The following is an 18,196-nucleotide window of genomic DNA, read 5'->3' on the forward strand; positions in this document are numbered from 1 at the left end:
AGAGCTCTTCGTAAGTTACCAAGGATCGTACTGATTCAGAACATCGGCCATGTGAAGACACCTCAGGTCTATACATGAGAATGTGAGAATAAGTTCATGAGATACCAGAGGGAGCAGGAGAGATGTGAAGCCCAGTGATGCCCTCACACTGGGAATGCCCGGCTCCAGTGCTTACCAGCTCTGTTGCAGCCTGTGTTGGGCGTTGTGCAACAAATTGGGCAGAGAGTAGCTTAGCACAACATACCCCTGCCTGGTTGCATTCCTTTCCGGTGTGTGGACAATGTGCTGTGTTTATTTTGGTGACAGACTTTTCGCCACCTGCACTGCAGCTTAGCATTAAACGGCGCTGCATTTGGAGGTATAGAAATGCCACTGGGAAGAGTGGGGAGGGCAGCAAGGGCAGAAAAAAATTAACAACAAGCATTGGTAATGCATCGGTTTAGCCTATGTAATTAATAAAGAGATATTTTCATCAATCATCATCTGGGAGAAGGAAAGATGGGAATGGAGAGGATGTGGTGCAGTGCCCAGGGCTGCTAACTCAAGAGCTGGGGATCCTGGTTCAAGTCTTGGAGGGGCCGTGCAACATCTTGTGATTCTCTGCAAATCACTTAATCTCTCTGGGTGATAAATTGTTATATATGTAGGCTGCAAGAGTAAAAGTCAACATTTTATGGAAATATAGTTCCACCAAAGCGGATGTTAACAGTATTTCGGCGGCAGGAAACTGATGAGAGAAGCAGACGAGGAACAATCATTGGTATATGCAGGAAAATATGCTACAGGCAAAAGAAATGAAGGAAAGGTAAGTGGCACGCACAGGAGCCAATGAGAAGCCAGGAAAAAGAGTAAGTCCCTTTTAAGTTTGTATTAACAAGAATAGATTTTTCAAGCACAATGCAAGCGCTGTGTAGGTGGAACCTAAAAATGGCAACCACCGGGGGTCAATAACCAGCATCCATAAGGAATGTGTCGGTGTTTGTCCCGCGTGCGGTGAAATGTCCTCAAATCATCCCTTCTCCCCAACTTTGTCCCCAAGGAGCAGTGCTTTAAATGCTTTGGGCAATCAGTGCAGTGAGGAGCAGTGACTCTTCATGCTATTTCCCCCTGTGTGAGGTGAGTAAAGGACGATATTAGTTTTCACTTACCTCCATAGACACAGGCTTTGAATTATGGCGGGTCGGCATGGAGAACCCAAGAGTGGATTTACTGGATGCCTAACGTGGGTACGTGTCCCATGGTTGGACCCCACAAACAAGGCAATTGTTTTATTTTTATTTTAGCCTTTTTGCCGTTGAAGCCTTAAACGTACATTTCAACACAGTTTCCAAAAGTTCCTTGCAATAAATCTACATGATTGGCAATCTAAAGGTAAGGAATGTTGAAGAGAATGACTTGCTAGGTCAGCCTAAAGCACCAGTACTGAATCCCAAACACAAATTGACTTTTTTTGTCTGTTTTATAGCCTAACTATGCAATACCTCAATTCTTTTTTTTAACATAGCCAGCAGCAGAATACAAATTGCTATGTTGTCTGCACTTCCAGCATATGCAAAGGTAGATACACGGATTTTATTGCACTATGCCAAGTTTTAAAAATGAAGTAAAAACTGAACCACATGAAGAATTCTTGCACTAGGGTCTTCAGTCGAAAAATTATTATCTAAAATATGCACACACACATTTGTTTTCGTGTCCCTGTGAACAAAAGCATATTATTATTTTTTTTAATTGCTGAAACCTATGGTCACTAAAATGAGTAACTTAAAATATATTATGACGTCATTCAAACGAATAGGCATTTTCAAGTTTTAGAAGATCGTAAACAAAAAGCAAGCGAACGTAACCATGTGTTGCAAAGGTTAGAATCAGAAAACGAACACATGTAAACTTTTTGTGTAACTGTTCATGCCTTCTATACATAGTCATATCGATTCCTGACCAGTTCCAGATCTGCTTTAGATACAAATCTGCGAGGTAATATCACTTGCCTGTGTGGATGCTTCACTCTGTCTGCTGAAGATGTGGTCCTTGGTGCTGGGTCCGCCTTTGGACTGCTGTCTAAAATGCAGCTGTGATACCCACTGTATATGAAATGAGCTTGTGAGGAAGTGGATGTTTCCTGCAGGGCTTGGCACATGTCTACTGATGCCACCTCGTGTTTATATTTCTATATACCGTCCCCAGATGGTCTTGCAAGAGGTTTTAAACAGGGCTTTTTGGACTGAGTGAATTGGTAATATCCCTGTTGCCTTAAGTGCTACCCATAGCTGCTCGAGCACAATGGTGGCCTTGGAGCTAAAACTAGCCCTGGAAAATGTGTTCATATCACCTCCTAATTGCCAAGTGAGTGTGGCGAGTGAGCGCGACCATCTCCAGGAGCATTTGGGGTGCACATTATATACGTGTTTACAAGAAAATATGTGTGTGGATAAAATTCCACCACCAAATTAGCGGCGGCTCCTCCGCAAGGGCAGAGGAGCATCGCCTCACTGCTTTACAGCAGTGCTAAAAAGGAAAAATAAAATGATAATAATACACATGTTATTATCATTTTATTTTCCCTGCTGAAGCCAGTTTTGGGGCGGGCGGGGCTTGGTTGTCATCACAGCCAGCAGGGGAAGAAGTGATTGGTGCACTTAAGTACGAATGACGGTTTAGCCGGCCATACAGTCATGCGCACTTAGCATGTTCTCCACCCGGCTGTATTGCACAGATTGGGTGGAGAACATACAGAGGCTCCTACTCCATGTCTGAGAGCTGAACCAGGCCGCTCAGACCAATCACGATGCTGCTGTCATGCTAGTGACAGCAGCATCATGATTCACTTAGTGGAGCCTGTGTGCTTCCTGCTAGTGGGAAGAGAAGCAGAGGAGAGATGACGGAGGAGAGACGGCCGCCATGCAGAGGTAAGTAAAATTTTCTTTTTTGTTTTCACCCCGTTCCGTACCAGCCGCCACTGGCTAGGTACCTCCTCCCACTGAAGATGTGTAATCCTAGTGAAGTTGGTTGCCATGTGATAGGTTCCTTATTAAATGTTTGAAAATGTAATAATACTTCATGTACTGGCCTCTCGGCGTAATGTAATGCTTGATTTCAAATTGATGTTAATATTATTCTCATTTTCATGCAGGACTGTCCACCAAAGCTTAAAGGGGAAGAGAATCCACTCACAATTTTCTGCAGGCTGGACTGATGTGATTCACACTATTTGTGGGATGGGGATGGTTACTGCAAGTACCACCTAGGTAGAATGTTCCTCACTCTGTCGTAACCTTCATTTTGGGGCAATTTAATTGATACATTCTTTTAAAGTATTTATGGCAACACTTAAAGACCTTATCACATATGTTCAGGATTTCATTTTTTGATAAGGTATATGTGAGATTGAAATGGTTGTGCACAAAGGAGCAATAACAAATTCACCTGAAACATGAAGATAGGATAAATCTGAAGTCTAAGTACTACCCAATCCAGCTACATCTTGCAACAAGAAACACAACTAGGGGTGTATTGAAACTTAGTGAGGGTAACTTAGTGATGTCAGATTCTCATTAACAATAGGGTCCAAATCATTTTTGATCACTGCCTTGAATGAAATTCCCACATGTACGCGTCAGTGAAAAATAAACACAGCTGCATATAGTAACCGAGTTGTGAAATATGCAAAAAGAACAATTAATGGACAGAGTGCAGAATAATGTCATACATTCACCCCTGTACAGAGATCTGGGCCTGAATCCATCGTTTTGTTGCTCGCCACGCCGTTCCAGTTTGGACCCAGCTATATGCTGTTAGCCCGAAACCGGTCCCAGGATGCTTGTTTCCGGTACAGGGAAGACATGGCTGGGCAGTTCGGGCTGGACTGTTCCCATGAGGCACAGAGTCAAGATTGATTTGCATATAGCTGTGTCTGAACTGGGGTGGCAAAGTTAGCTAAAAAACGATGATAGATTCAACCCAGATCTGTGACTTGGTGTGAGTTTCTGAAAAGTTTCAGCACTCCGTTCATAATCTCCTTGTGTTTGCCCAGTAGTGAAATATAACATCGGGGAAGGCCTGGATCACTACTTGGATGACATAATAATATATGATATTTTTTGCGATGTCATATTGGGTGCTTCTGCTGGAGCGTGAAACAAGCTAAATTAAATATTAGGGTTTAGTATACATCTAGGGTGATCCTCACTCGGTCAGGCCGTAGACCATGGCCGTTGTGGCGAGAAGAGACAATCAACTCATCAATTTATATCAGCAGTTTATCATCAATAATCAATACTGGTGCGAGTCAATGAAGAGAATTAGGGGAGTTTAGAACGTTTTACTAATTAAAATCTTTTAGTTGCTCATCTTTGTTATCATCGTTTTTATTCATCAATGAGTATTGTAAATCTCAATAATATCAATATGATGCACAAACCAATAAAAGCAATAAGCGCGTTCAAAAATGGAAAGAATCACTATTCTAAGAATGAGAGAAAGGAGTCAGCCAGAACTCATAGAGAGCTCGATATCAGAAGATTGAGAGCAATCCTAAAGCTTCAGCTAATTCATATCATTAATATAGGAAACATCAAAGCATAATGTCCCATAACGAGAAGTTCAAGAAATTCAGTAGAGTCTCAGAATGCGCACTGGGTCTGGGGAAAATGGGCTACGGTCCTCCATCAAAGCTCCATGGACTAGAGTGTCTGGGAGCCAGCGTAATGTTGGCAAAGGCGACAAGAGAAGTCGTCTAAAGATTGTCAAAAGTCTGGAGTATCTAGAGTGACTGGGCTAATCCAGGATCACACAGTTATATCTAAACAATGTTGTTATAATCTGCACTAGTTGCCTCTCCTGTCTTCTTCCATCCAATCATCAACCGATGTCTTCATGGGAACGGCATTACTCCTCATCGTTTCTACGAGAGAACAATAGTTTATCTAGTATGTTAGTCAAATTTATTGCAACTAATGTCAAACAGGGCTCAGCTTCGCTTATGGCTTAGCTTTCCTAAATATACTTGTACCAATCTATCCTAAAGTCCACACAATATACTATCTAGAAATTGAAACATCTTTTAATGAAAGTAAACAATTTTCCAATTACATATTTTAGAAAGGAAATATGAGTTAGTAGAAGCGTTCAAAATCAACTGTATGTGCTGATTCTTTATATATGGTTGCATAGCTTCCCATTTAAAAGATTATCCCCCACATGCATCAATGCTGGCTTTTAGCGATTCCTTAATGGCGATTATTAAGGAATCGCAATTAAGGAATCGCAAAAGCCTATGCATTTAGGAACCGCAAAAAAATAGTGATTCCTACATATTCCTTAATTGCGACTCGCAAATTGCGACTCCCCATTAAGGAATGGCTTCCTATTCATTTCTATGGGCCTACAGGCCCATAGGAATGAATGGGAATTGCGTGCGCAATTTGGGAGTACCCAATTCAAGGGTGCCAAAAGGACACCCTGTTGCACCCCTAAAATTGTAGTGTGCCCCCATGTTGCGCACACACATTTGTGTGTGTAACATGGGACTTAGAAAAATGCACTTTGGTGCATTTTTCAAAGAAATCGCAAATTACTATCACATTTCAATTGACGGTAAGTTGCGATTTTTAATTGACAAATCACAATTTCTTTTTACATTAATGTTTAGCATTTAATGAATCGCAAATTGCGATTCCTTAAATGCAATCGCAATTGAAGTAATCACAATTTTGTGATTCCATAATAAGCGATTTTTGCATTTGGGATGATGCATCCCAAATGCAAAAATACCGGTCGCAACTGTTTTTTCCTTTGATGCATGTGGGATGTGGGGGTAAATCCTAATCAATTATAGCAATAAGTTGTATTCTACAGGAATGTGTCAATCATTCTATTAAATGTTAATATTATTATCTTTTTCACGGAGGTCAAGAGCACACATTTCACAGTATCCTTATTGGACATGATCATATCTTTTACTAAGAGAATTAATTCATATGTTAACCATTTCTAAGTGAACAACTTTTATCAATGCAATTTCAACAGTTTAAGGCCTAGTATGTGTAAATGTGCCAGCTGTGTACATTTTTCATAATTTTTAAATCACTCTTTCTTTTATTTACGATTGCACGTTAATACTGTACGTTTATTATAACCTATATTATTGTGTTTTTATGTTATCACCCTACCCCTTCTGAAGTAGCAATTGGGGGGTTGTAGATTGTAGGTTATCTCACCCCTAGTTATTTGCGGTGGGAGGGTGGGTGTAATTTACACTGCACTATTTGTAAGGATAGCAGAACAAAATTGACCAGAACTTGAAGCACAGAAAATACAATTAGAAGCTTCGGATAAGGCAAAAGGTTCCTGCAAAATCTACAGAGTTGAATTTAAGGCCAAGGGGGACTAGAAGCCCTTGTTATGAGGGATGCAGCATATAAATTGTTGTGGACAAAGTACTTTTATTATGAGATACGTCTGGATGGAAGTTGACGAGATTTTCAGGGATTATTCAGTGCTGTATCAAACCCATGTTTGCAATTCCGAAAATCATAATTTAGAGATATATTTCTCCCCAGTTCAGACCCAGAGAAAGTAGCTTCCTTAAAACTGAGGAGGAAGTAGTCTGTGTAATGTCACATATGCCGAGTTAAACTGCCCCAGCCTTCACAGCCTCATTCTAGAAGCCATTTGCAGTGGCCAATCTGTTGTCACACATTTGTAATTTGTTATTTAAGATAAGCTTGCTTGTGGATAGTATGATGAAATCTACAACGTCCAGGGGCGTAGCAAAGGCTTTGCAGCCTCTGCGATGCAGGCTCCCCGAGTCCCCAGACCCTCCTGAGGGGCCCCATTCCACCCAACGCCAATGAACATTTGTGAGATATGAGAGGCCCCTCTTCAGATTCTTCAGGGGGGCATCATTTTAAGTTACACCAGTGGGGAAAAATATAGCCATGCACCATTTATGTGCAACATGGCCGTTTTCATGAACGCCACTTCACTAAAATGCCTGGGGCAGCAGAAGTGACATCAAACGTCCTTTGACCTTCGATTTCACCAGTCGCGACCTGCATTGCTCGTGGGTAGGTTCGGGCGCGAGGGGTAGAGGGTGGGGGGGATTTGCAGGGGTGTTGGAAAGTCGTGGGGGGGTCATGGGTAAACTAAATAAAAAATTCTATTAAACGTACCTTCCTTTTTACCAGGTCCCACGTCTTCTCGTCTCCTGCCCCTGCTCTCCTGTTTCCAGCAGGAACAGGAAGCAGGCAGCCAGGCTCCCTCCAGACCCTCCCCTAAGCCAATCCAAATGCTGCAAGCAGCGTTGTGATTGGTCTAACACCACCCAGGGGCTAATGGCATGGCCATGTTTTCCATGTAGGCTGCTATGGAGACTGCATGGAGAAAGGGCAGATGGCGCATGACTGGTTTAAGGGGCCCCAGAGTGACGACCAGTCTTTGAACACTCAGGAGTGTGCAAACCACTCCTCACCTGCCCTGCTCCAAGAGCAGAGCAGAACCTCCAATTCACAAAGTAAACATAAAATGGCAATAGGTTTTAGTTATTACTATTTTATGTTTTAGCTTTCTTGCACTGTCGGAAAGCAGTTGGGCAATACTCCTCCGCCCTAGTGGAGGAGCTGCCCCTGAATTTCACTCACAAATACATACTTACAGATACACACACAATCACACTTACACACACACACACTGTCTTTCTTACGCTAAAACACATTCCCCCACAAGCATACACACAACATACATTTAAAAGATTTGTTTTTATTTACTACCTGTGCCAGGGAAGATCATATACCAGCTGACTACCACAGTGCTCTGACACTGATTTTACCACCTCTGAGGCCAGGGGTTCGCAAAAGCAGTGCCAGGGATCGCAAGGGGAAAGCTGCAATCCCTGGCGACCCCTAAATGACGATTGTGCTGTTTTTGTGTTGACTATTTTTGTTCCTTGTTTAGTCACCAGGGTTACAGTTCTGCAGCTGTTCTGTATGCTTGGCGGAAATAAAGCAAGGCACAGACATACAGCAAGCCTAGAATGAGGCATGCTTCATAAAATAAATAGTCTATGCAGATTTGTGCAATCCTGCCTTTGAATGTTTAACACATCTAAAAGCCAAATCTTTTCCAATGTGCATTTGTAAAGCAATGTTGTGTAAAAACATTCTGGATACTGGGCCCAACCGTAGATGTTGAGGTATTTTACTCCTGCTGTCTTAGGGCTCGATCTACTATGTATCCTGAACAACTAGGCCAACTACCCCTTCTACATTAATCTCAGTAGTAACGTGGTTGAGAAGTTCAAGACTCCTTTGGGGGTGGTGGATACAGAAGAGTGAAAACAGGCTCACAACTCAACAACAAGAAATCAAAGACCATCCAAATACTCCCTTTTATGAAAAAAGAGAAGTATTTTATTTTTCTCGCTTACCATCACAAAGGAAAAATACGACATTCACAAACAACTACATAGACGCCCTGAGGTTGGGGCTCTAGTGTTTCTTTCACAGTTCCCTGTCTCACTCCCTCCTCACTCTAGCAATAGTGGTTATTCCCCGTTCACTATTAGCAACATCCAGGGTATGCCCCACAAGTAGTTCAAGCCTCCTCTGACTGTGTTCTAAAGTAAAACATGTTCCAGTACTGATTCTCTATCTAGCAAGCAAGTTCCCCTGTGCCGGCTGGCTCTAATTCACACCAGCAAATTTGGAGAGTCAGGAAATCCTGAGCACACCCAACTCTGCTGGTGTTGGAGCTGCAGCGGTGGACCCAGGAGAGTTCACTGGAGGCGGCCCCAGCAGGCTGCACTCACTAATCCCCAATCTCCTTACAAGCGGTCCCACTCCTGCATCGACCGGAGGTCCCTCATGGCTCTTTGTTGCAGAAAAGTTTTTCACTCTCTCCCACGATGGGGTGAAGGTGATGAGAAGTGCTCATCCCTCCTTCAGGGGTAGACGCGTGGCGGCCTCACTCTTCTGATGATGCCCTAGGTCAGTACACGTTTCTGCCTAGTTCCATGACCCCTCTCTGCTCTACGGAGTCACTCCGTCCCTACTGTACATGGTCACTGACCCTTTCGGCACAGCAGGTATTTGCACGGCAACCCCTCCTGGTATATTGGGGTGATGATCTTTAGCTGCACATTGGGCTACCGCCCAATCAACAGAATGTTCAGCAAAGTTCATGTTTCCGCAGCCCCTCCTGGAAAATGGGGTTGACCATCCTTAGCTGCACACAGGCTCCAGCCCAATTGGCACATTGTTTACCAAAGTTCACATTGCTGCAGCCCCTCCTAGCTGCTCAGGTGATCTGGCCTGATCAGCACAGCAATTAACATGGCTCACTTCAAGGCTGCCCACCACTAGCATATGGGGGTTGCTGATTTTGTCCTACAAACGGGCAACAACCGATTGTTGCTGCAGCCTCTTCCTCACCTTACTTTGGGAGACCACTTGACAGGATTCCCCACTGGACCTCGCTCCCTCCAAAGCCCTCCTCTTATTCACAGGGCACACTGCTTGGCAAGCAGGCAGGCAGGCTTCAGGGCAGGTGGTCTTGGAATCCATGGGTGATGTTCCCTTACCCAGTAGGTAGACTAGCAGGTCTAGGCCCCCAGTCCTGGTCACAGGCATTAGTCTTGAAGAGCTTCCCCTCCTCAAACAGCCCGCCTGGCTACTTTCATAGTCCGTTTCCAGACAACAAATGTGAATTAGGGCCGGAGTCTTTGAAGTTTATGTTGAGGGTCTGCTTTTTTTTAAGTGCCCTCTTGAAAGCAATCTGTCAGAGTAGGAGTGACTCTAAAGCTGATTGTCCCACAGCACTGGCCATGGGAGTGACTAGAGTTCACATCTAATTGTCAGCCACAGTAATATGTGTATCAAAAGGTTAAACCAGGACCCCAGCCCTACTCTTTATGTTTCTCTTATATGCCCCATCTCCTTCCTGAGATGTGTCCAGGCCTCTTGCTTGTGACCTCTCATTGAGCGACCCTTGACCCTGCTCCCAGGACAGGTCGCTCCCTCCACAGCGTCAGCGCCCCCCTTCCTACCTCTGCTTATCCTGCCTCTCTGCCTCACCATCATTCCCGCTCCCCTCCCGCCTCTTCCCAACGTTTTTTTTGTGCTCTCCTCCCGCCGCTGCCTCCCCTGCGGCCCCACCCCCCACGCCTGAACCGCTGCCCGCCCCCCCAGCTGATCCTCCCTCCTTCGCCCCCTTCTTAATGGAGGCCGCTGCGCGGCCTTGCCGCTGGCGCACCTAAGGCAAGCCCGTCTGCGCCCGTCCGCGCCTGGACCACGCCCAGCGCCAGTACCCTTGGCCCCCGACGCAGCCAGGCGACCCGCCTCAGATACGACGCCGCCGCCCTCCACGCACTCAACACCGGCGATCACCTGCCTGCTACCGTGCCACCCCAAAACGCTCCCACAGACCCTTCACCTGCCAAGCCTGCAAATTCACCTGCCTCCGGACCTGCACCGCGCCCGCCAGACCAAGCGCCAACAACAACCACCTCAAGTGCATCCTGCTAAACACCCGTTCCATCCACAAACATGCCGTTGAACTCTGGGACCTCCTCGACACAACAGCGCCGGACGTCGCCTTCCTCACGGAAACCTGGATGAACGTCTCCTCAGCCTCCGACATCGCCATTGCCATCCCGGACGGCTACAAGATCACCCGGAGGGACCGCATCAACCAAGCCGGAGGAGGGATCGCCATCGTCTACAGGAACACCATCCGCATCACGACTAACTCTGACGACGCCCTCACCGCCGCCGAACACCTCCACTTCCAGATACACACCGACCCCAAGACCACCTTCAGAGGGACTCTCATCCACAGACCCCCTGGACCACGCACACAATTCAGCGAAGCCATCGCAGACTTCATCAGCCCGCACGCCCTCGCCTCCTTGGGGACCTGAACTTCCACCTGGAGAACAACAATGACAACAACACCACCACCCTGCTGGACAACCTAGCCAACCTCGGACTCAAGCAACTGGTGAACACCCCCACCCACTATGCCGGCCACACGCTTGACCCAGTCTTCTCCTCCAGCAACCACGTCTCCTTCAGCTTCTCCACCGGACTTCACTGGACCGATCACAGCTGCGTCCACTTCAACTTCAGGAAAACCACGACTCACCACCACCCGCAACAGGTTCCCCGAAGATGCTGGAGCAAGATCACCACCGACCAGCTCACCCCGTCCCTGAGCCAAAACCCACCTGCCAACACAACGGACACCAACGACGCCGCCCGCAACCTCACACAGTGGATCACCGACTGCACCAATACCCTTGCTCCACTGAAGACCCCGCCAAGCAATCCCGGCAGCAAGAAAGCCTTCATGGTTCACCGATGACCTCAAACACTCTAAGAAAGTCTGCCGTACCCTCGAGAAAGCCTGGCGCCATGAACAATCGACAGAAAACATGGCAGCCCTCAAGAACGCCACCCGGAAACACCACCAGCTGAGCCGCACCACCAAAAGAACATCTTTAAGAGAACGACTGGACAACCACACCCACAACAGCAAGGAACTCTTCAGCATCGTCAAAGAGCTCTCCAACCCCAGCACCAGCAACAACAACATCATGCCTTCGCAAGACCTCTGCGACTCACTTGCCACGTTCTTCCACCGCAAGATCGCCGACACACACAACAGCTTCGGTGCCCATACCACGCACCCAAACATCGAACCAACGCCCCCCACCAACATCCTCCGCACCTGGACCCCCGTCAGCACCGAAGACACCACCCACGTGATGAACACCATCCACTCCGGCTCCCCAGCCGACCTCTGCCCACACCACATCTTCAACAAGGCCGACTCCATCATCGCACCCCACCTCCAGAACATCATTAACAACTCCCTCGCGTCCGCCACCTTTCCGGAGAGCTGGAAGCACGCAGAGATCAGCGCCCTCCTGAAGAAACCCACCGGCGACCCCACGGACCTCAAGAACTTCCACCCCATCTCGCTCCTCCCCTTCCCGGCAAAAGTCATCGAGAAGACCGTCAACATACAGCTGACCACTTTCCTCGAAACGAATGGCTCCTTCGACTCATCGCAGTCCAGCTTCCGAGTGAATCACAGCACTGAAACCACCCTCATCGCAGCAACCGATGACATCAGGACCATGCTTTACAACGGGGAAACTGCCGCCCTCATCCTCCTCGACCTATCGGCCGCATTCGATACAGTCTGCCACTACACCCTAACGACCCGCCTCCTCCACGCCGGGATCCAAGAAAAGGCCCTGGACTGGATCACCTCCATCCTCTCCGACAGAACTCAGAGAGTCCGCCTCCCGCCCTTCCTCGCCGCGGCCACCAAGATCATCTGCGACGTACCCCAAGGCTCCTCGCTCAGCCCTACCCTCTTCAATATCTACATGAGTCCCCTCGCAGCCATCGCACACAAACACGGCCTCAACATCATCTCCTACGCAGACGACACCCAGCTTATCCTCTCCCTCACCAATGACCCCACCACCGCCAAAGCCAGCCTCCAGGAACGAATGAAGGACGTCGCGGAATGGATGAAGCTCAGCCGTCTGAAACTGAACTCAGACAAGACGGAGGTCCTCATCCTCGGACCATCCCCCTCCGCCTGGGACGAATCCTGGTGGCCCCCGGCTCTGGGCAACGCCCCCTAGCCCACAGACCACGCACGCAACCTGGGATTCATCCTTGACTCCTCCCTCACGATGACCAAGCAAGGCAACGCTGTTACTTCTTCCTGCTTCAACACCCTTCGCATGCTCCGTAAGATCTTCCGCTGGATCCCCACCAGAATCAGGAAGGCGGTTACCCAGGCCCTTGTCACCAGCCGTCTGGACTACGGGAATGCCCTCTACGCTGGTACCACAGCCAAACTACAGAAAAGACTTCAGCGCATACAGAACGCATCGGCACGACTCATCCTGGACATCTCCCAACATAGCCACTTCTCCACCCACCTGACAGACCTTCACTGGCTCCCCGTCAACAAGAGGATCAAGTTCAGGTTCCTGACCCACGCACACAAAGCTCTCCACGACATGGGCACCGAATACCTCAACAACCGCCTCAAGTTCTACACACCCACCCGCCAGCTCCGCTCCGCCAGCCTCGCACTCGCCACCGTCCCGCGGATCCGCAGAACCACCACCGGAGGAAGATCCTTCTCCTACCTGGCTGTCAAGACGTGGAACTCCCTCCCCACCCACCTACGTCTGACCCAGGACCATCTCTCCTTCAGGAAACAACTCAAGACCTGGCTATTCGAGCAGTAGCAGCACCCAGCCCCCCCCCCCCCCCCCCCCCAGTGCCTTGAGACCCTCACGGGTGAGGAGCGCACACTATAAATGTTCTTGATTGATTGATTGACTCATAGAGCACCCTTGATGTTTACCAGTTCAGCCTCGTTTTCCCGTTCTTCCATCTGTAGTGTGTGCCCCACCCAGCTTGCAGGAATGCAGTAATACACAAATGTCTGGGGGGATTTCTCTACCTCCTCTCCTCATGTTTCACCATGCAGGTGTGGGTCTCCCAAAATGAAACCAAGGGTCAACCAGTTAATCAATCATTCAAGTTGTACTTGTATAGTGCAGCTAATTACCCAAAAGAATATTTAGGCGCTGTGTTGCAGGTTTCAGTCGGTGAGCAAGGTCTTGATTCCCTTACTGAAGTGGGTCAACAAGGCAGAGGTGCGGAGGTGGAGGGGGAAGGCACTCTAGGATTTGGTCACGAGGTGGGAGAAGGAGTGTCCTCAGGAGCAGCAATGGTGAATGCGTGGCATTTGTGAGAGGGTGAAGTGTGTGGAGAGGAAGCTCCTGGGAGGTCAGTGGAAGTGTAGACGGTGGTTCATGTAGGTGGTCCTTGGCCATGGAGGACTTTGTAGGCCTGGGTAAGAAGCTTGACCTGACATTTCTTCTGGACAGTGAGCCAGGGGAGTTCTTTCAGGTGCTGAGTGAGGTGGGTCCTCTTGGGCAGGTTGAGGATAGTCTGGCAGCTGTGTTCTTTCATAAGTTTGGGGGTGGTACCTGCATAAAGTGTGTTGCCGTAGTCCAAGCCATTTGGTGATGAGGGCCAATGTCAATGTTTTCCTGGTGCTGATGGGGAGCCAATTGAAGACATTGCGTAGCATGAGTAGCGTGTGGAAGCAGGCTGAGGAGACGGTGTTAACCTGACATTTCATGGAGAGTTCACTGTCCAGAATGGTCCCGAGTTTGCGGGCATGATCTTTTGGAGTGGGGGGTCAGTCTGAGTTCCAATGGGCACAAGTAGTCATTCCAGAGGGTGTTTTGTCTGCCAAAGATCAGAACTTTAGTTTTGTCCATGTCGGGCTTCAGACAGTTGTTCTTCATCCAGGCTGAAACGTTCTTCGTACAGTTGGTCTTCAACGAGGTGGCGTCCACTGAGAGTGAGAGGACGACCTGCGTATCCTCAGCATATGAAGTAATTTTGATGTTATGCGATTTGCCAATGTGTGTGAGTGATGTTTGAGAAGGATTGAGCTAAAGGATGAGCTTTGGGTGACGCCGCAGATGGTGTGCTTTGGTTGTGATGCGAAGGGAGGGAGGCGGATTCTCTGCATGCCCCTGTGCGAAAGGTTGCCATCCATCTGAGCTCATCGCCTGTGATTCCAGTCTGTCGCAGTCGATCAATGAGTTTGTGGTGTGAGACTGTGTCAAAGGCTGCAGAGAGGTCAAGTAGGATCAGGGTGGCTGATTCTCCTCTGTCGAATAGGGTGCGGATGTCATCTGTTGTGGCTATCAATGCTGACTCAGCACTGTGGTTGGTTCTGAACCCTGATTGGGAAGTATCTAGCAGATTGTTTCTCTCCAGATGTTTGGTGAGTTGGAGATTGATGGCCTTTTTCTGGACTTTGGTGACTTTGGGAATGGAAGCAGTGAGATGGGATAGTAGTTTTGGAGCTTGCTGGGGTCTGCAGATGCCTTCTTGAGGAATGGTCTCACCTCTGCAGGTTTCCAGGCATCAGGAAAGGTAACTCTAGTTATGGAGGATTAAGCATGTTCATAAGCTGGTACAGATGGTTTGCAGCGGTGGTCGATGGGATGTTGAGGAGGTCAGTATGGTTTGGGATTGAAGTTTCTTAAGATGATTGCTATCTTGTTGTGAAAGTGGTCGGCGAGGGCATCACAGAGTTCCTTTGAGGAGGGGATCAGGTTTTTGGTGGCTTACAGGTAGGTGAACTCTCTGATGATAGTGAAGAGTACTTGGGTTGGTTGCAGCTGGTCTCGATCCGATGCGTCAGGGCCTCTTTTTTGTGGAATTGAGCTGCAGGTGGTAGTCGTTGAGGGCTGACTTGAAGGTGCCTTGCCGGTGTGGTTCTTGCTTGTGTGCCATCTTTTTTTCCAGTTGTTTGCACCTGCACTTCGATGTTCTGAATTCTCAAGGTGTACCAGCTGGCACGTTTGGTAGGTCTGTGTATTTTGGCTCATTTGGTGGGAGCGGCTTGGTCGGCAACGCAGGTGATCCAGGCTTTGAAGTTTTCCGCTGCTTGGTCCAAGTTGGTGTTTACATTGGACTGTGTGATGCTAAGGGCGTCAATACATTGGTGCTGAGTGACCTTAGTCCATTTGCGGTAGGGAACTTTGTGGGGTTGGGGTGGTGCGGAGAGTTCTAGTGAGGGTGAAGTGTATGATGGAGAGGTCTGACCAGGTGAGTTCTGAGGTGTGACTGTATCTGATTCTGTTGCTGGAAGTGAAGATGGGGTCGAAATGTGCCCTGCTTTATACGCTGCTTGAGGACGATGTTGTCCAATCTTTCCAATAGGTCGGTGGAGTATGTGTCAGCGGGGTCATCCAGGTGGAATTTGAGCTCTCCCAGGAAGACGTAATGTTTGAATTCAATGGCTTTGCTGAGCGGTTTGTATGCAAGTGTGCATTTGAATGTGGTTTTGTCGTTGGTGCAGAGCTGGAAGTTTGTGTGTTCCAAGATCGCCGTGGTTTCATTATCTTGATGGTGCAAGTGATTGATTCCTTGTGTATGATAGTCAAGTCACCTCCATGTCTGTTGGTGCAATTGTGCTGTCTCATCTTGTAGCCATTGGGTGTTGCTGTGGCAATATCTGGGGCCAATATGGGCGTGAGCCAAGTGTCAGTGGTGAAGGTCACTTCAGGGGTGAGGGTGGAGATGGTGTTCCAGACTTTGTTGGCGTGTTTGTAGCGGGATCTGACGTTGATCAGGAGGCAGCTGTGGAAGGGAAGATGTTCTGCAGGAGTTATTGTTGCATCCGGGATCCAGGACATGAAGACCTGCAGCGGACTATCTGTGGGGGTGTAGAGAGCCAGGGTTCTTGGCACTGGGTTCGGTCCAGGAGCAGACGGAGTCAGACGGGCTTGCCTTTGACATGCCATTGGTAATGCCAGCAGGTCAACTGCACAGTGGCCTCCATAAGGAGTCCTCGGAGGTGGGAGGGGCTGGCCGGGAGGCGGAAGGGTGTGGAGTGGGAAAGAAGCCTGTGAGGACTGGAGCCTAAGGGAAAACTGTGGGAGGGGGCGGGGCTGTGAGGTGAACGAGCGGCGGGAAATGGGGAAGTGCACCCAAACCCAGAGAAAAACTAGCCCTGTACCAAGTGCCCAAAAGCAACAGTCAGCCCAAAATAAACAGTGAAATTAGCAAATTAACAGTACCTTACTATTTAATCACCCCACTTACAATTACAACCCAAAGTAAATTAAGCCCTGGCAGTGGGGGTGAACTGTCAGCTGCAGGGAGGCAGAACCTGTGAAGGCAGACACACTATCAGGGAACCCAAGGCAACTGCAGCAGTGGTGGAGAGGAAGAGGCTGTCAAGACCGAGAGGCCATGTGCTGCTTGACCTCTCGGTCCTCCATGCATTGTACCATTTGCAGGCACACATACACCCAGTGCATTTATACAGCTTACACACATTTCACAACACTGCATCCTCCCTCTACTGTACCACTCATAGGCACACATACACCCAGTACATACATTTAAAATGCACACACTGCACAGCACTGTATCCTTCATGTATTGTATCACTCATAGGCACACACACATCCAGTAGGTACATTTAACATATACGCACTGCATAGCACTGCATCCTTCATGTATTGTACCACTCATAGGCACACTTACACACAGCACGTACATTTTACATGGATACACTACACATCACTACATCCTTCATGTTCAGTACCACTCATAGGCAAACATGCATTCAACATGCGCGCTCTGCAAAGAACTGCATTATCCTTGTATTTTACCCTTCCAAGCAAACCACAGGTGCACTATTCATGTGCTGCGCAGCACTACACCCAAAACAGATTTAGGCCAAGGGTGAGTTAAACACACAGCAGAGGAACTTTAATCACAGTGTCCCTGAAGGCTTCACTCCAGTGATACAGGTTAAAAAGGACCTTTTCACTCCTACGGAGAACTACCAGGTATGCTGCCACCACTGTGCTGCTTAACTCCTGGTGAAGGCAGTACCCTTCCAACACTGTGATGGTAGCACTATGTGCAACCCCCCTCGTCCAACAAGACCGTAATCCATGAGACAGGCCTATATCATGGTGCACACACATGATCCGTGTTTGCCTATGCCAACAAAAATCAGCATGAGGGATCCATACATCAGTACAGTTTGGCACTCAGGACAGGAATGCACATCCATTACCATGCAGAAGACTTTTCTGTCCCAGCAATGGTCATCAATAAAAAATACACACATATATACACATGGATCCTCGTTGCAGGCGGCCTGCTTAATTATGATACTAGCAGTAAATGCTGTTACTGCACATATCACGGTTATTCGTTTTGTGATAGAAATTGTCATGCTAGACGTGCCAATATTTTTCAGGGGAAAATGTGTGATATTTACTGGAATAAGAGGAATTTGATGTATTAAACACCAAAATATGGGTCAGCTCACTTCAGCCATTGACTCGCTTGCACAGTGAGTGATGGCATTTTGTCCCATTACACATGCATATCTGTCTTAAAAGAAGAAAACTTCAGGGGTGAAAGGCAAATACTTTTCTTTGCTAAGGATTGTTTTTGATTTATTCTTTATACTTTGTATTTGTTATCCTTGTGCTTTTAGAACTATACCTTTAGGTCACAGTAATTCAAAGCCAATAGTAGATTTTTTGAACCATTAAGAATCACACGGTCCTAATGTAAATGTAAATGTAAATGTAAAGGACATTTCTACCGCG

The sequence above is a fragment of the Lissotriton vulgaris genome, chromosome 4_1 (assembly GCF_964263255.1).
Source record: "Lissotriton vulgaris chromosome 4_1, aLisVul1.2, whole genome shotgun sequence".
Taxonomy (NCBI): Eukaryota; Metazoa; Chordata; class Amphibia; order Caudata; family Salamandridae; genus Lissotriton; species Lissotriton vulgaris.